Source organism: Stenella coeruleoalba, assembly GCF_951394435.1.
Source record: "Stenella coeruleoalba genome assembly, contig: scaffold_138, whole genome shotgun sequence".
In the NCBI taxonomy this organism is placed as follows: domain Eukaryota; kingdom Metazoa; phylum Chordata; class Mammalia; order Artiodactyla; family Delphinidae; genus Stenella; species Stenella coeruleoalba.
The window spans coordinates 612,562-632,773 of NW_027646297.1; the positions used below are offsets into that span (position 1 = coordinate 612,562).

The 20,212-nt window shown below is 43.8% G+C and overlaps 1 long non-coding RNA gene across 2 annotated transcripts in view; it reads right to left on the reverse strand.

Moving 5' to 3' along the window:
• LOC307181196 overlaps positions 1 to 20,212 on the reverse strand; it is a 569,873-nt gene that overhangs the window by 467,022 nt on the left and 82,639 nt on the right. For both annotated transcript variants that reach the window (XR_013826091.1, XR_013826092.1), the window contains exon 3: positions 17,513 to 17,594. This is a non-coding gene — a long non-coding RNA (uncharacterized lncRNA). The remainder of the gene's footprint in view (positions 1 to 17,512; positions 17,595 to 20,212) is intronic.

Below are 20,212 nucleotides of genomic sequence, written 5' to 3' on the forward strand. Positions count from 1 at the left end.
CCTATAGCTTAGGGAAATTAAAATCAAAAAGACACAGCCACCCCAAAGTTTGGAACGGCTCTGTTTACAAGAACCTCGTTTACAGTACAAGTTCAACATCGCAGAAAGTGAAAAATGGGTAAAGAAGTTGTGGTATTTACTTACAAAACAATATCACTCAGCAATGAAATCTGTGTCATCAGGCCCTTAGCAGCACAATGAGTGGATTCAGGTATGATGATTCTAACTGAAATAAGTCACACAGAAAAAGAAACATCATAAGATATCAGTAATACATGGAATGTAAACTTGGCTACACAGGAACTGAATTACAGAACAGAACAGTGTCTCAAATTTCGAAAACCAACTTATGCTTGCTTAAGGGGAAAGGTGAGTTGGGGTGCTGCATAAAACCAGAGATTGAAATGAGCACAGATAAAGTTCCTTAAGCCAAATATGGAATAGACAAGAGCTACTCCTTGCTCAACGAAATGGACTCAACACCCCATATTAAACGCCTAAGAATGTACCTGACTAGTAAGTATCTTAAAACCTATGGATTGCTATGTCTCCGAAAGAGAATCAAGCATGTGTACAGAGGCATAAACGCAGCAGTGATAGGATTGGAGATGTTCGGTGAGCAAATGAAGACCCTTTGAAGTCATATTGCATGGTACCCATTCCACGGGTTTCAACTACCCAGGTTTTAGGTATTCTTCCTTCAGCTAAAACATGCATGTGGAACCCAGAGTATGATCAACCATGTGATCGGGAGACGTGTTCAAATATGTCTCAGTTTTCCTCCCCTGGTACTCGGGTGCAACATTCCAGACGCTTTACTAACACTCTCCCCACTTGGAGAGTCAGCGCCTTTAACCTCCTGTTTGGCCCAGTTTGCAATTTCTGCGGAAGATGAACAGGAATAGCGAGAACCAATGAGAGACTAGCTGGAGGTGTCTGGACGGGCAAATTTAACTCTCATTTCCCACCAGGAAGAGGAAATAACCAAAGGCTCAGCGTGCCGTACCGGAATCAGATTAGGGCCTGAAGCCATCCTGCGGTGTTGCGGCCAGCTCAAAAGAAAGCGAGTTGAAGAAAGGAGCTCAGGGGCACTGTAATTCACAAACCTGCAGAGTTATAAATGACAGCTATCGTCCAAAAATAGACTGAAGTAAGACTGCCAAGAGGACTTGAAAGCAGGGCAGAATTGCAGGAAACCGATTTCAGGAGGTAGACTGGAATTGCATTGAAAGCATAGGAAAAGAGGCAGAACGTCCACAATGATGCACTTGGCCAAAAAGGGCGTATGCGTTTTTTCCTGAATATATTCAGGAAAAAACGCATACGCCCTTTTTGGCCAACCAAGCAAGCTTGCAAAGGAAATCTGCACTACAATGAAGTCTCACTTCCCCCCGGTCAAAAGGGCCATCTGAAAAAAGTGTAAAATCCAGAAAGGCAGGACAGGCCATGGAGAACTGGGAGCCTTGTTATGCTGATGGGCGGGATGTAAATTGCCAACAACCACTCGGGAGAAGTGTATGGTGTTTCCTGAAACATCTAAAAAACAAAGCAACAGAGCCTAGGGCACTTCCACTTATGGTCCTATAGCTTAGGGAAATTAAAATCAAAAAGACACAGCCACCCCAAAGTTTGGAACGGCTCTGTTTACAAGAACCTCGTTTACAGTACAAGTTCAACATCGCAGAAAGTGAAAAATGGATAAAGAAGTTGTGGTATTCACTTACAATGCAGTATCACTCAGCAATGAAATCTGTGTCATCAGGCCCGTAGCAGCACAATGAGTGGATTCAGGTATGATGATTCTAACTGAAATAAGTCACACAGAAAAAGAAACATCATAAGATATCAGTAATACACGGAATGGAAACTTGGCTACACAGGAACTGAATTACAGAACAGAACAGGGTCTCAAATTTAGAAAACCAACTTATGCTTGCTTAAGGGGAAAGGTGAGTTGGGGTGCTGCATAAAACCAGAGATTGAAATGAGCACAGATAAAGTTCCTTAAGCCAAATATGGAATAGACAAGAGCTACTCCTTGCTCAACGAAATGGACTCAACACCTCATATTAAACGCCTAAGAATGTACCTGACTAGTAAGTATCTTAAAACCTATGGATTGCTATGTCTCCGAAAGAGAATCAAGCATGTGTACAGGGGCATAAACGCAGCAGTGATAGGATTGGAGAGGTTCGGTGAGCAAATGAAGACCCTTTGAAGTCATATTGCATGGTACCCATTCCACGGGTTTCAACTACCCAGGTTTTAGGTATTCTTCCTTCAGCTAAAACATGCATGTGGAACCCAGAGTATGATCAACCATGTGATCGGGAGACGTGTTCAAATATGTTTCAGTTTTCCTCCCCTGGTACTCGGGTGCAACATTCCAGACGCTTTACTAACACTCTCCCCACTTGGAGAGTCAGCGCCTTTAACCTCCTGTTTGGCCCAGTTTGCAATTTCTGCGGAAGATGAACAGGAATAGCGAGAACCAATGAGAGACTAGCTGGAGGTGTCTGGACGGGCAAATTTAACTCTCATTTCCCACCAGGAAGAGGAAATAACCAAAGGCTCAGCGTGCCGTACCGGAACCAGATTATGGCCTGAAGCCACCCTGCGGTGTTGCGGCCAGCTCAAAAGAAAGCGAGTTGAAGAAAGGAGCTCAGGGGCACTGTAATTCACAAACCTGCAGAGTTATAAATGACAGCTATCGTCCAAAAATAGACTGAAGTAAGGCTGCCAAGAGGACTTGAAAGCGGGGCAGAATTGCAGGAAACCGATTTCAGGAGGTAGACTGGAATTGCATTGAAAGCATAGGAAAAGAGGCAGAACGTCCACAATGATGCACTTGGCCAAAAAGGGCGTATGCATTTTTTCCTGAATATATTCAGTAAAAAACACATACGCCCTTTTTGGCCAACCAAGCAAGCTTGCAAAGGAAATCTGCACTACAATGAAGTCTCACTTCCCCCCGGTCAGAAGGGCCATCTGTAAAAAGTGTAAAATCCAGAAAGGTAAAAGGCCATTGAGAACTGGGAGCCTTGTTATGCTGATGGGCGGGATGTAAATTGCCAAGAACCACTTGGGAGAAGTGTATGGTGTTTCCTGAAACATCTAAAAAACAAAGCAAGAGAGCCTAGGGCACTTCCACTTATGGTCCTATAGCTTAGGGAATTTAAAATCAAAAAGACACAGCCACCCCAAAGTTTCGAATGGCTCTGTTTACAAGAACCTCGTTTACAGTACAAGTTCAACATCGCAGAAAGTGAAAAATGGATAAAAAAGTTGTGGTATTTACTTACAAAGCAATATCACTCAGCAATGAAATCTGTGTCATCAGGCCCTTAGCAGCACAATGAGTGGATTCAGGTATGATGATTCTAACTGAAATAAGTCACACAGAAAAAGAAACATCATAAGATATCAGTAATACACGGAATGTAAACTTGGCTACACAGGAACTGAATTACAGAACAGAACAGGGTCTCAAATTTAGAAAACCAACTTATGCTTGCTTAAGGGGAAAGGTGAGTTGGGGTGCTGCATAAAACCAGAGATTGAAATGAGCACAGATAAAGTTCCTTAAGCCAAATATGGAATAGACAAGAGCTACTCCTTGCTCAAAGAATTGGACTCAACACCGCATATTAAACGCCTAAGAATGTACCTGACTAGTAAGTATCTTAAAACCTATGGATTGCTATGTCTCCGAAAGAGAATCAAGCATGTGTACAGGGGCATAAACGCAGCAGTGATAGGATTGGAGAGGTTCGGTGAGCAAATGAAGACCCTTTGAAATCATATTGCATGGTACCCATTACACGGGTCTCAACTCTCCAGGTTTAAGGTATTCTTCCTTCAGCTAAAACATGCATGTGGAACCCGTAGTATGATCAACCATGTGAACGGGAGACGTGTTCAAATATGTCTCAGTTTTCCTACCCTGGTACTCGGGTGCAACATTCCAGACGCTTTACTAACACTCTCCCGACTTGGAGAGTCAGTCCCTTTAACCTCCTGTTTGGCCCAGTTTGCAATTTCTGCGGAAGATGAACAGGAATAGCGAGAACCAATGAGAGACTAGCTGGAGGTGTCTGAACGGGCAAATTTAACTCTCATTTCCCACCAGGAAGAGGAATTAACCAAAGGTTCAGCGTGCCGTGCCGGAACCAGGTTAGGGCCTGAAGACATCCTGCGTTGTTGCGGCCAGGTCACAAGAAAGCGAGTTGAAGAAAGGAGCTCAGGGGCACTGTAATTCACAAACCTGCAGAGTTATAAATGACAGCTATCGTCCAAAAATAGACTGAAGTAAGGCTGCCAAGAGGACTCGAAAGCGGGGCAGAATTGCAGGAAACCGATTTCAGGAGGTAGATTGGAATTGCATTGAAAGCATAGGAAAAGAGGCAGAACGTCCACAATGATGCACTTGGCCAAAAAGGGCGTATGCGTTTTTTCCTGAATATATTCAGGAAAAAACGCATACGCCCTTTTTGGCCAACCAAGCAAACTTGCAAAGGAAATCTGCACTACAATGAAGTCTCACTTCCCCCGGTCAAAAGGGCCATCTGAAAAAAGTGTAAAATCCAGAAAGGCTGGACAGGCCATGGAGAACTGGGAGCCTTGTTATGCTGATGGGCGGGATGTAAATTGCCAACAGACACTCGGGAGAAGTGTATGGTGTTTCCTGAAACATCTAAAAAACAAAGCAACAGAGCCTAGGGCACTTCCACTTATGGTCCTATAGCTTAGGGAAATTAAAATCAAAAAGACACAGCCACCCCAAAGTTTGGGACGCCTCTGTTTACAAGAACCTCGTTTACCGTACAAGTTCAATATCACAGAAAGTGAAAAATGGATAAAGAACTTGTGGTACTTACGTACAATGCAGTATTACTCAGCAATGAAACCTATGTCATCAGGCCCGTAGCAGCATAATGAGTGGATTCAGGTATGATGATTCTAACTGAAATAAGTCACACAGAAAAAGAAACATCATAAGATATCAGTAATACACGGAATGTAAACTTGGCTACACAGGAACTGAATTACAGAACAGAACAGGGTCTCAAATTTAGAAAACCAACTTATGCTTGCTTAAGGGGAAAGGTGAGTTGGGGTGCTGCATAAAACCAGAGATTGAAATGAGCACAGATAAAGTTCCTTAAGCCAAATATGGAATAGACAAGAGCTACTCCTTGCTCAACGAAATGGACTCAACACCGCATATTAAACGCCTAAGAATGTACCTGACTAGTAAGTATCTTAAAACCTATAGACTGCTATGTCTCCGAAAGAGAATCAAGCATGTGTACAGGGGCATAAACGCAGCAGTGATAGGATTGGAGAGGTTCGGTGAGCAAATGAAGACCCTTTGAAGTCACATTGCATGGTACCCATTCCACGGGTTTCAACTACCCAGGTTTTAGGTATTCTTCCTTCAGCTAAAACATGCATGTGGAACCCAGAGTATGATCAACCATGTGATCGGGAGACGTGTTCAAATATGTCTCAGTTTTCCTCCCCTGGTACTCGGGTGCAACATTCCAGACGCTTTACTAACACTGTCCCCACTTGGAGAGTCAGCGCCTTTAACCTCCTGTTTGGCCCAGTTTGCAATTTCTGCGGAAGATGAACAGGAATAGCGAGAACCAATGAGAGACTAGCTGGAGGTGTCTGGACGGGCAAATTTAACTCTCATTTCCCACCAGGAAGAGGAAATAACCAAAGGCTCAGCGTGCCGTACCGGAATCAGATTAGGGCCTGAAGCCATCCTGCGGTGTTGCGGCCAGCTCAAAAGAAAGCGAGTTGAAGAAAGGAGCTCAGGGGCACTGTAATTCACAAACCTGCAGAGTTATAAATGACAGCTATCGTCCAAAAATAGACTGAAGTAAGGCTGCCAAGAGGACTTGAAAGCAGGGCAGAATTGCAGGAAACCGATTTCAGGAGGTAGACTGGAATTGCATTGAAAGCATAGGAAAAGAGGCAGAACGTCCACAATGATGCACTTGGCCAAAAAGGGCGTATGCGTTTTTTCCTGAATATATTCAGGAAAAAACGCATACGCCCTTTTTGGCCAACCAAGCAAGCTTGCAAAGGAAATCTGCACTACAATGAAGTCTCACTTCCCCCCGGTCAAAAGGGCCATCTGAAAAAAGGGTAAAATCCAGAAAGGCAGGACAGGCCATGGAGAACTGGGAGCCTTGTTATGCTGATGGGCGGGATGTAAATTGCCAACAACCACTCGGGAGAAGTGTATGGTGTTTCCTGAAACATCTAAAAAACAAAGCAACAGAACCTAGGGCACTTCCACTTATGGTCCTATAGCTTAGGGAAATTAAAATCAAAAAGACACAGCCACCCCAAAGTTTGGATCGGCTCTGTTTACAAGAACCTCGTTTACAGTACAAGTTCAACATCGCAGAAAGTGAAAAATGGATAAAGAAGTTGTGGTATTTACTTACAAAGCAATATCACTCAGCAATGAAATCTGTGTCATCAGGCCCTTAGCAGCACAATGAGTGGATTCAGGTATGATGATTCTAACTGAAATAAGTCACACAGAAAAAGAAACATCATAAGATATCAGTAATACACGGAATGAAAACTTGGCTACACAGGAACTGAATTACAGAACAGAACAGGGTCTCAAATTTCGAAAACCAACTTATGCTTGCTTAAGGGGAAAGGTGAGTTGGGGTGCTGCATAAAACCAGAGATTGAAATGAGCACAGATAAAGTTCCTTAAGCCAAATATGGAATAGACAAGAGCTACTCCTTGCTCAACGAAATGGACTCAACACCCCATATTAAACGCCTAAGAATGTACCTGACTAGTAAGTATCTTAAAACCTATGGATTGCTATGTCTCCGAAAGAGAATCAAGCATGTGTACAGGGGCATAAACGCAGCAGTGATAGGATTGGAGAGGTTCGGTGAGCATATGAAGACCCTTTGAAGTCATATTGCATGGTACCCATTACACGGGTCTCAACTCTCCAGGTTTAAGGTATTCTTCCTTCAGCTAAAACATGCATGTGGAACCCAGAGTATGATCAACCATGTGAACGGGAGACGTGTTCAAATATATCTCAGTTTTCCTCCCCTGGTACTCGGGTGCAACATTCCAGACGCTTTACTAACACTCTCCCGACTTGGAGAGTCAGTCCCTTTAACCTCCTGTTTGGCCCAGTTTGCAATTTCTGCGGAAGATGAACAGGAATAGCGAGAACCAATGAGAGACTAGCTGGAGGTGTCTGCACGGGCAAATTTACCTCTCATTTCCCACCAGGAAGAGGAATTAACCAAAGGCTCAGCATGCCGGGCCGGAACCAGATTAGGCCCTGAAGCCATCCTGCGGTGTTGCGGCCAGGTCACAAGAAAGCGAGTTGAAGAAAGGAGCTCAGGGGCACTGTAATTCACAAACCTGCAGAGTTATAAATGACAGCTATCGTCCAAAAATAGACTGAAGTAAGGCTGCCAAGAGGACTTGAAAGCGGGGCAGAATTGCAGGAAACCGATTTCAGGAGGTAGACTGGAATTGCATTGAAAGCATAGGAAAAGAGGCAGAACGTCCACAATGATGCACTTGGCCAAAAAGGGCGTATGCGTTTTTTCCTGAATATATTCAGGAAAAAACGCATACGCCCTTTTTGGCCAACCAAGCAAGCTTGCAAAGGAAATCTGCACTACAATGAATTCTCACTTTCCCCCGGTCAAAAGGGCCATCTGAAAAAAGTGTAAAATCCAGAAAGGCAGGACAGGCCATTGAGAACTGGGAGCCTTGTTATGCTGATGGGCGGGATGTAAATTGCCAACAGACACTTGGGAAAAGTGTATGGTGTTTCCTGAAACATCTAAGAAACAAAGAAACAGAGCCTAGGGCACTTCCACTTATGGTCCTATAGCTTAGGGAAATTAAAATCAAAAAGACACAGCCACCGCAAAGTTTGGAACGGCTCTGTTTACAAGAACCTCGTTTACAGTACAAGTTCAACATCGCAGAAAGTGAAAAATGGATAAAGAAGTTGTGGTATTCACCTACAAAGCAATATCACTCAGCAATGAAATCTATGTCATCAGGCCCTTAGCAGCACAATGAGTGGATTCAGGTATGATGATTGTAACTGAAATAAGTCACACAGAAAAAGAAACATCATAAGATATCAGTAATACACGGAATGTAAACTTGGCTACACAGGAACTGAATTACAGAACAGAACAGGGTCTCAAATTTAGAAAACTAACTTATGCTTGCTTAAGGGGAAAGGTGAGTTGGGGTGCTGCATAAAACCAGAGATTGAAATGAGCACAGATAAAGTTCCTTAAGCCAAATATGGAATAGACAAGAGCTACTCCTTGCTCAACGAAATGGACTCAACACCGCATATTAAACGCCTAAGAATGTACTTGACTAGTAAGTATCTTAAAACCTATGGATTGCTATGTCTCCGAAAGAGAATCAAGCATGTGTACAGGGGCATAAACGCAGCAGTGATAGGATTGGAGAGGTTCGGTGAGCAAATGAAGACCCTTTGAAGTCATATTGCATGGTACCCATTCCACGGGTTTCAACTACCCAGGTTTAAGGTATTCTTCCTTCAGCTAAAACATGCATGTGGAACCTAGATTATGATCAACCATGTGATGGGGAGACGTGTTCAAATATGTCTCAGTTTTCGTACCCTGGTACTCGGGTGCAACATTCCAGACGCTTTACTAACACTCTCCCGACTTGGAGAGTCAGTCCCTTTAACCTCCTGTTTGGCCCAGTTTGCAATTTCTGCGGAAGATGAACAGGAATAGCGAGAACCAATGAGAGACTAGCTGGAGGTGTCTGCACGGGCAAATTTACCTCTCATTTCCCACCAGGAAGAGGAATTAACCAAAGGCTCAGCATGCCGGGCCGGAACCAGATTAGGCCCTGAAGCCATCCTGCGGTGTTGCGGCCAGGTCACAAGAAAGCGAGTTGAAGAAAGGAGCTCAGGGGCACTGTAATTCACAAACCTGCAGAGTTATAAATGACAGCTATCGTCCAAAAATAGACTGAAGTAAGGCTGCCAAGAGGACTTGAAAGCGGGGCAGAATTGCAGGAAACCGATTTCAGGAGGTAGACTGGAATTGCATTGAAAGCATAGGAAAAGAGGCAGAACGTCCACAATGATGCACTTGGCCAAAAAGGGCGTATGCGTTTTTTCCTGAATATATTCAGGAAAAAACGCATACGCCCTTTTTGGCCAACCAAGCAAGCTTGCAAAGGAAATCTGCACTACAATGAATTCTCACTTTCCCCCGGTCAAAAGGGCCATCTGAAAAAAGTGTAAAATCCAGAAAGGCAGGACAGGCCATTGAGAACTGGGAGCCTTGTTATGCTGATGGGCGGGATGTAAATTGCCAACAGACACTTGGGAAAAGTGTATGGTGTTTCCTGAAACATCTAAGAAACAAAGAAACAGAGCCTAGGGCACTTCCACTTATGGTCCTATAGCTTAGGGAAATTAAAATCAAAAAGACACAGCCACCGCAAAGTTTGGAACGGCTCTGTTTACAAGAACCTCGTTTACAGTACAAGTTCAACATCGCAGAAAGTGAAAAATGGATAAAGAAGTTGTGGTATTCACCTACAAAGCAATATCACTCAGCAATGAAATCTATGTCATCAGGCCCTTAGCAGCACAATGAGTGGATTCAGGTATGATGATTGTAACTGAAATAAGTCACACAGAAAAAGAAACATCATAAGATATCAGTAATACACGGAATGTAAACTTGGCTACACAGGAACTGAATTACAGAACAGAACAGGGTCTCAAATTTAGAAAACTAACTTATGCTTGCTTAAGGGGAAAGGTGAGTTGGGGTGCTGCATAAAACCAGAGATTGAAATGAGCACAGATAAAGTTCCTTAAGCCAAATATGGAATAGACAAGAGCTACTCCTTGCTCAACGAAATGGACTCAACACCGCATATTAAACGCCTAAGAATGTACTTGACTAGTAAGTATCTTAAAACCTATGGATTGCTATGTCTCCGAAAGAGAATCAAGCATGTGTACAGGGGCATAAACGCAGCAGTGATAGGATTGGAGAGGTTCGGTGAGCAAATGAAGACCCTTTGAAGTCATATTGCATGGTACCCATTCCACGGGTTTCAACTACCCAGGTTTAAGGTATTCTTCCTTCAGCTAAAACATGCATGTGGAACCTAGATTATGATCAACCATGTGATGGGGAGACGTGTTCAAATATGTCTCAGTTTTCGTACCCTGGTACTCGGGTGCAACATTCCAGACGCTTTACTAACACTCTCCCGACTTGGAGAGTCAGTCCCTTTAACTTCCTGTTTGGCCCAGTTTGCAATTTCTGCGGAAGATGAACAGGAATAGCGAGAACCAATGAGAGGCTAGCTGGAGGTATCTGGACGGGCAAATTTAACTCTCATTTCCCACCAGGAAGAGGAATTAACCAAAGGCTCAGCGTGCCGTGCCGGATCCAGATTAGGGCCTGAAGCCATCCTGCGGTGTTGCGGCCAGGTCACAAGAAAGCGAGTTGAAGAAAGGAGCTCAGGGGCACTGTAATTCACAAACCTGCAGAGTTATAAATGACAGCTATCGTCCAAAAATAGACTGAAGTAAGGCTGCCAAGAGGACTTGAAAGCGGGGCAGAATTGCAGGAAACCGATTTCAGGAGGTAGACAGGAATTGCATTGAAAGCATAGGAAAAGAGGCAGAACGTCCACAATGATGCACTTGGCCAAAAAGGGCGTATGCGTTTTTTCCTGAATATATTCAGGAAAAAACGCATACGCCCTTTTTGGCCAACCAAGCAAGCTTGCAAAGGAAATCTGCACTACAATGAATTCTCACTTTCCCCCGGTCAAAAGGGCCATCTGAAAAAAGTGTAAAATCCAGAAAGGCAGGACAGGCCATTGAGAACTGGGAGCCTTGTTATGCTGATGGGCGGGATGTAAATTGCCAAGAACCACTTGGGAGAAGTGTATGGTGTTTCCTGAAACAACTAAAAAACAAAGCAACAGAGCCTAGGGCACTTCCACTTATGGTCCTATAGCTTAGGGAAATTAAAATCAAAAAGACACAGCCACCCCAAAGTTTGGAACGGCTCTGTTTACAAGAACCTCGTTTACAGTACAAGTTCAACATCGCAGAAAGTGAAAAATGGATAAAGAAGTTGTGGTATTTACTTACAAAGCAATATCACTCAGCAATGAAATCTGTGTCATCAGGCCCTTAGCAGCACAATGAGTGGATTCAGGTATGATGATTCTAACTGAAATAAGTCACACAGAAAAAGAAACATCATAAGATATCAGTAATACACGGAATGGAAACTTGGCTACACAGGAAATGAATTACAGAAGAGAACAGGGTCTCAAATTTAGAAAACCAACTTATGCTTGCTTAAGGGGAAAGGTGAGTTGGGGTGCTGCATAAAACCAGAGATTGAAATGAGCACAGATAAAGTTCCTTAAGCCAAATATGGAATAGACAAGAGCTACTCCTTGCTCAACGAAATGGACTCAACACCGCATATTAAACGCCTAAGAATGTACCTGACTAGTAAGTATCTTAAAACCTATGGATTGCTATGTCTCCGAAAGAGAATCAAGCATGTGTACAGGGGCATAAACGCAGCAGTGATAGGATTGGAGAGGTTCGTGAGCAAATGAAGACCCTTTGAAGTCATATTGCATGGTACCCATTCCACGGGTTTCAACTACCCAGGTTTTAGGTATTCTTCCTTCAGCTAAAACATGCATGTGGAACCCAAGTATGATCAACCATGTGAACGGGAGACGTGTTCAAATATGTCTCAGTTTTCTTCCCCTGGTACTCGGGTGCAACATTCCAGACGCTTTACTAACAATCTCCCGACTTGGAGAGTCAGTCCCTTTAAACTCCTGTTTGGCCCAGTTTGCAATTTCTGCGGAAGATGAACAGGAATAGCGAGAACCAATGAGAGGCTAGCTGGAGGTGTCTGGACGGGCAAATTCAACTCTCATTTCCCACCAAGAAGAGGAATTAACCAAAGGCTCAGCATGCCGGGCCGGAACCAGATTAGGGCCTGAAGCCATCCTGCGGTGTTGCGGCCAGGTCACAAGAAAGCGAGTTGAAGAAAGGAGCTCAGGGGCACTGTAATTCACAAACCTGCAGAGTTATAAATGACAGCTATCGTCCAAAAATAGACTGAAGTAAGGCTGCCAAGAGGACTTGAAAGCGGGGCAGAATTGCAGGAAACCGATTTCAGGAGGTAGACTGGAATTGCATTGAAAGCATAGGAAAAGAGGCAGAACGTCCACAATGATGCACTTGGCCAAAAAGGGCGTATGCGTTTTTTCCTGAATATATTCAGGAAAAAACGCATACGCCCTTTTTGGCCAACCAAGCAAGCTTGCAAAGGAAATCTGCACTACAATGAAGTCTCACTTCCCCCTGGTCAAAAGGGCCATCTGAAAAAAGTGTAAACTCCAGAAAGGCAGGACAGGCCATGGAGAACTGGGAGCCTTGTTATGCTGATGGGCGGGATGTAAATTGCCAACAACCACTCGGGAGAAGTGTATGGTGTTTCCTGAAACATCTAAAAAACAAAGCAACAGAGCCTAGGGCACTTCCACTTATGGTCCTATAGCTTAGGGAATTTAAAATCAAAAAGACACAGCCACCCCAAAGTTTGGATCGGCTCTGTTTACAAGAACCTCGTTTACAGTACAAGTTCAACATCGCAGAAAGTGAAAAATGGATAAAGAAATTGTGGTATTTACTTACAAAGCAATATCACTCAGCAATGAAATCTGTGTCATCAGGCCCTTAGCAGCACAATGAGTGGATTCAGGTATGATGATTCTAACTGAAATAAGTCACACAGAAAAAGAAACATCATAAGATATCAGTAATACACGGAATGTAAACTTGGCTACACAGGAACTGAATTACAGAACAGAACAGGGTCTCAAATTTCGAAAACCAACTTATGCTTGCTTAAGGGGAAAGGTGAGTTGGGGTGCTGCATAAAACCAGAGATTGAAATGAGCACAGATAAAGTTCCTTAAGCCAAATATGGAATAGACAAGAGCTACTCCTTGCTCAACGAAATGGACTCAACACCGCATATTAAACGCCTAAGAATGTACCTGACTAGTAAGTATCTTAAAACCTATGGATTGCTATGTCTCCGAAAGAGAATCAAGCATGTGTACAGGGGCATAAACGCAGCAGTGATAGGATTGGAGAGGTTCGTGAGCAAATGAAGACCCTTTGAAGTCATATTGCATGGTACCCATTCCACGGGTTTCAACTACCCAGGTTTTAGGTATTCTTCCTTCAGCTAAAACATGCATGTGGAACCCAAGTATGATCAACCATGTGAACGGGAGACGTGTTCAAATATGTCTCAGTTTTCTTCCCCTGGTACTCGGGTGCAACATTCCAGACGCTTTACTAACACTCTCCCGACTTGGAGAGTCAGTCCCTTTAACCTCCTGTTTGGCCCAGTTTGCAATTTCTGCGGAAGATGAACAGGAATAGCGAGAACCAATGAGAGGCTAGCTGGAGGTGTCTGGACGGGCAAATTCAACTCTCATTTCCCACCAGGAAGAGGAATTAACCAAAGGCTCAGCATGCCGGGCCGGAACCAGATTAGGGCCTGAAGCCATCCTGCGGTGTTGCGGCCAGGTCACAAGAAAGCGAGTTGAAGAAAGGAGCTCAGGGGCACTGTAATTCACAAACCTGCAGAGTTATAAATGACAGCTATCGTCCAAAAATAGACTGAAGTAAGGCTGCCAAGAGGACTTGAAAACGGGGCAGAATTGCAGGAAACCGATTTCAGGAGGTAGACTGGAATTGCATTGAAAGCATAGGAAAAGAGGCAGAACGTCCACAATGATGCACTTGGCCAAAAAGGGCGTATGCGTTTTTTCCTGAATATATTCAGGAAAAAACGCATACGCCCTTTTTGGCCAACCAAGCAAGCTTGCAAAGGAAATCTGCACTACAATGAAGTCTCACTTCCCCCTGGTCAAAAGGGCCATCTGAAAGAAGTGTAAAATCCAGAAAGGCAGGACAGGCCATGGAGAACTGGGAGCCTTGTTATGCTGATGGGCGGGATGTAAATTGCCAACAACCACTCGGGAGAAGTGTATGGTGTTTCCTGAAACATCTAAAAAACAAAGCAACAGAGCCTAGGGCACTTCCACTTATGGTCCTATAGCTTAGGGAATTTAAAATCAAAAAGACACAGCCACCCCAAAGTTTGGAACGGCTCTGTTTACAAGAACCTCGTTTACAGTACAAGTTCAACATCGCAGAAAGTGAAAAATGGATAAAAAAGTTGTGGTATTTACTTAAAAAGCAACATCACTCAGCAATGAAATCTGTGTCATCAGGCCCTTAGCAGCACAATGAGTGGATTCAGGTATGATGATTCTAACTGAAATAAGTCACACAGAAAAAGAAACATCATAAGATATCAGTAATACACGGAATGTAAACTTGGCTACACAGGAACTGAATTACAGAACAGAACAGGGTCTCAAATTTTGAAAACCAACTTATGCTTGCTTAAGGGGAAAGGTGAGTTGGGGTGCTGCATAAAACCAGAGATTGAAATGAGCACAGATAAAGTTCCTTAAGCCAAATATGGAATAGACAAGAGCTACTCCTTGCTCAACGAAATGGACTCAACACCGCATATTAAACGCCTAAGAATGTACCTGACTAGTAAGTATCTTAAAACCTATGGATTGCTATGTCTCCGAAAGAGAATCAAGCATGTGTACAGGGGCATAAACGCAGCAGTGATAGGATTGGAGAGATTCGGTAAGCAAATGAAAACCCTTTGAAGTCATATTGCATGGTACCCATTCCACGGGTTTCAACTACCCAGGTTTTAGGTATTCTTCCTTCAGCTAAAACATGCATGTGGAACCCAAGTATGATCAACCATGTGAACGGGAGACGTGTTCAAATATGTCTCAGTTTTCTTCCCCTGGTACTCGGGTGCAACATTCCAGACGCTTTACTAACACTCTCCCGACTTGGAGAGTCAGTCCCTTTAACCCCCTGTTTGGCCCAGTTTGCAATTTCTGCGGAAGATGAACAGGAATAGCGAGAACCAATGAGAGGCTAGCTGGAGGTGTCTGGACGGGCAAATTCAACTCTCATTTCCCACCAGGAAGAGGAATTAACCAAAGGCTCAGCATGCCGGGCCGGAACCAGATTAGGGCCTGAAGCCATCCTGCGGTGTTGCGGCCAGGTCACAAGAAAGCGAGTTGAAGAAAGGAGCTCAGGGGCACTGTAATTCACAAACCTGCAGAGTTATAAATGACAGCTATCGTCCAAAAATAGACTGAAGTAAGGCTGCCAAGAGGACTTGAAAGCGGGGCAGAATTGCAGGAAACCGATTTCAGGAGGTAGACTGGAATTGCATTGAAAGCATAGGAAAAGAGGCAGAACGTCCACAATGATGCACTTGGCCAAAAAGGGCGTATGCGTTTTTTCCTGAATATATTCAGGAAAAAACGCATACGCCCTTTTTGGCCAACCAAGCAAGCTTGCAAAGGAAATCTGCACTACAATGAAGTCTCACTTCCCCCCGGTCAAAAGGGCCATCTGAAAAAAGTGTAAAATCCAGAAAGGCAGGACAGGCCATGGAGAACTGGGAGCCTTGTTATGCTGATGGGCGGGATGTAATTTGCCAAAAACCACTCAGGAGAAGTGTATGGTGTTTCCTGAAACATCTAAAAAACAAAGCAACAGAACCTAGGGCACTTCCACTTATGGTCCTATAGCTTAGGGAAATTAAAATGAAAAAGACACAGCCACCCCAAAGTTTGGAACGGCTCTGTTTACAAGAACCTCGTTTACAGTACAAGTTCAACATCGCAGAAAGTGAAAAATGGATAAAGAAGTTGTGGTATTTACTTACAAAGCAATATCACTCAGCAATGAAATCTGTGTCATCAGGCCCTTAGCAGCACAATGAGTGGATTCAGGTATGATGATTCTAACTGAAATAAGTCACACAGAAAAAGAAACATCATAAGATATCACTAATACACGGAATGTAAACTTGGCTACACAGGAACTGCATTCCAAAACAGAACAGGGTCCCAAATTTAGAAAACCAACTTATGCTTGCTTAAGGGGAAAGGTGAGTTGGGGTGCTGCATAAAACCAGAGATTGAAATGAGCACAGATAAAGTTCCTTAAGCCAAATATGGAATAGACAAGAGCTACTCCTTGCTCAACGAAATGGACTCAAAACCCCATATTAAACGCCTAAGAATGTACCTGACTAGTAAGTATCTTAAAACCTATGGATTGCTATGTCTCCAAAAGAGAATCAAGCGTGTGTACAGGGGCATAAACGCAGCAGTGATAGGATTGGAGAGGTTCGGGGAGCAAATGAAGACCCTTTGAAGTCATATTGCATGGTACCCATTACACGGGTCTCAACTCTCCAGGTTTAAGGTATTCTTCCTTCAGCTAAAACATGCATGTGGAACCCAGAGTATGATCAACCATGTGAACGGGAGACGTGTTCAAATATGTCTCAGTTTTCCTCCCCTGGTACTCGGGTGCAACATTCCAGACGCTTTACTAACACTCTCCCGACTTGGAGAGTCAGTCCCTTTAACCTCCTGTTTGGCCCAGTTTGCAATTTCTGCGGAAGATGAACAGGAATAGCGAGAACCAATGAGAGGCTAGCTGGAGGTGTCTGGACGGGCAAATTCAACTCTCATTTCCCACCAGGAAGAGGAATTAACCAAAGGCTCAGCATGCCGGGCCGGAACCAGATTAGGGCCTGAAGCCATCCTGCGGTGTTGCGGCCAGGTCACAAGAAAGCGAGTTGAAGAAAGCAACTCAGGGGCACTGTAATTCACAAACCTGCAGAGTTATAAATGACAGCTATCGTCCAAAAATAGACTGAAGTAAGGCTGCCAAGAGGACTTGAAAACGGGGCAGAATTGCAGGAAACCGATTTCAGGAGGTAGACTGGAATTGCATTGAAAGCATAGGAAAAGAGGCAGAACGTCCACAATGATGCACTTGGCCAAAAAGGGCGTATGCGTTTTTTCCTGAATATATTCAGGAAAAAACGCATACGCCCTTTTTGGCCAACCAAGCAAGCTTGCAAAGGAAATCTGCACTACAATGAAGTCTCACTTCCCCCTGGTCAAAAGGGCCATCTGAAAAAAGTGTAAAATCCAGAAAGGCAGGACAGGCCATGGAGAACTGGGAGCCTTGTTATGCTGATGGGCGGGATGTAAATTGCCAACAACCACTCGGGAGAAGTGTATGGTGTTTCCTGAAACATCTAAAAAACAAAGCAACAGAGCCTAGGGCACTTCCACTTATGGTCCTATAGCTTAGGGAATTTAAAATCAAAAAGACACAGCCACCCCAAAGTTTGGAACGGCTCTGTTTACAAGAACCTCGTTTACAGTACAAGTTCAACATCGCAGAAAGTGAAAAATGGATAAAGAAGTTGTGGTATTTACTTAAAAAGCAATATCACTCAGCAATGAAATCTGTGTCATCAGGCCCTTAGCAGCACAATGAGTGGATTCAGGTATGATGATTCTAACTGAAATAAGTCACACAGAAAAAGAAACATCATAAGATATCAGTAATACACGGAATGTAAACTTGGCTACACAGGAACTGAATTACAGAACAGAACAGGGTCTCAAATTTCGAAAACCAACTTATGCTTGCTTAAGGGGAAAGGTGAGTTGGGGTGCTGCATAAAACCAGAGATTGAAATGAGCACAGATAAAGTTCCTTAAGCCAAATATGTAATAGACAAGAGCTACTCCTTGCTCAACGAAATGGACTCAACACCGCATATTAAACGCCTAAGAATGTACCTGACTAGTAAGTATCTTAAAACCTATGGATTGCTATGTCTCCGAAAGAGAATCAAGCATGTGTACAGGGGCATAAATGCAGCAGTGATAGGATTGGAGAGGTTCGGTAAGCAAATGAAAACCCTTTGAAGTCATATTGCATGGTACCCATTCCACGGGTTTCAACTACCCATGTTTTAGGTATTCTTCCTTCAGCTAAAACATGCATGTGGAACCCAAGTATGATCAACCATGTGAACGGGAGACATGTTCAAATATGTCTCAGTTTTCTTCCCCTGGTACTCGGGTGCAACATTCCAGACGCTTTACTAACACTCTCCCGACTTGGAGAGTCAGTCCCTTTAACCTCCTGTTTGGCCCAGTTTGCAATTTCTGCGGAAGATGAACAGGAATAGCGAGAACCAATGAGAGGCTAGCTGGAGGTGTCTGGACGGGCAAATTTAACTCTCATTTCCCACCAGGAAGAGGAAATAACCAAAGGCTCAGTGTGCCGTACCGGAACCAGATTAGGGCCTGAAGCCATCCTGCGGTGTTGCGGCCAGCTCACAAGAAAACGAGTTGAAGAAAGGAGCTCAGGGGCACTGTAATTCACAAACCTGCAGAGTTATAAATGACAGCTATCGTCCAAAAATAGACTGAAGTAAGGCTGCCAAGAGGACTTGAAAGCGGGGCAGAATTGCAGGAAACCGATTTCAGGAGGTAGACTGGAATTGCATTGAAAGCATAGGAAAAGAGGCCGAACGTCCACAATGATGCACTTGGCCAAAAAGGGCGTATGCGTTTTTTCCTGAATATATTCAGGAAAAAACGCATACGCCCTTTTTGGCCAACCAAGCAAGCTTGCAAAGGAAATCTGTACTACAATGAAGTCTCACTTCCCCCCGGTCAAAAGGGCCATCTGAAAAAAGTGTAAAATCCAGAAAGGCAGGACAGGCCATGGAGAACTGGGAGCCTTGTTATGCTGATGGGCGGGATGTAAATTGCCAACAACCACTCGGGAGAAGTGTATGGTGTTTCCTGAAACATCTAAAATACAAAGCAACAGAACCTAGGGCACTTCCACTTATGGTCCTATAGCTTAGGGAAATTAAAATCAAAAAGACACAGCCACCCCAAAGTTTGGAACGGCTCTGTTTACAAGAACCTCGTTTACAGTACAAGTTCAACATCGCAGAAAGTGAAAAATGGATAAAGAAGTTGTGGTATTTACTTACAAAGCAATATCACTCAGCAATGAAATCTGTGTCATCAGGCCCTTAGCAGCACAATGAGTGGATTCAGGTATGATGATTCTAACTGAAATAAGTCACACAGAAAAAGAAACATCATAAGATATCAGTAATACACGGAATGTAAACTTGGCTACACAGGAACTGAATTACAGAACAGAACAGGGTCTCAAATTTAGAAAACCAACTTATGCTTGCTTAAGGGTAAAGGTGAGTTGGGGTGCTGCATAAAACCAGAGATTGAAATGAGCACAGATAAAGTTCCTTAAGCCAAATATGGAATAGACAAGAGCTACTCCTTGCTCAACGAAATGGACTCAACACCGCATATTAAACGCCTAAGAATGTACCTGACTAGTAAGTATCTTAAAACCTATAGATTGCTATGTCTCCGAAAGAGAATCAAGCATGTGTACAGGGGCATAAACGCAGCAGTGATAGGATTGGAGAGGTTCAGTGATCAAATGAAGACCCTTTGAAGTCATATTGCATGGTACCCATTCCACGGGTTTCAACTACCCAGATTTTAGGTATTCTTCCTTCAGCTAAAACATGCATGTGGAACCCAGAGTATGATCAACCATGTGATCTGGAGACGTGTTCAAATATGTCTCAGTTTTCCTCCCCTGGTACTCGGGTGCAACATTCCAGATGCTTTACTAACACTCTCCCGACTTGGAGAGTCAGTCCCTTTAACCTCCTGTTTGGCCCAGTTTGCAATTTCTGCGGAAGATGAACAGGAATAGCGAGAACCAATGAGAGGCTAGCTGGAGGTGTCTGGACGGGCAAATTCAACTCTCATTTCCCACCAGGAAGAGGAATTAACCAAAGGCTCAGCATGCCGGGCCGGAACCAGATTAGGGCCTGAAGCCATCCTGCGGAGTTGCGGCCAGGTCACAAGAAAGCGAGTTGAAGAAAGGAGCTCAGGGGCACTGTAATTCACAAACCTGCAGAGTTATAAATGACAGCTATCGTCCAAAAATAGACTGAAGTAAGGCTGCCAAGAGGACTTGAAAGCGGGGCAGAATTGCAGGAAACCGATTTCAGGAGGTAGACTGGAATTGCATTGAAAGCATAGGAAAAGAGGCAGAACGTCCACAAT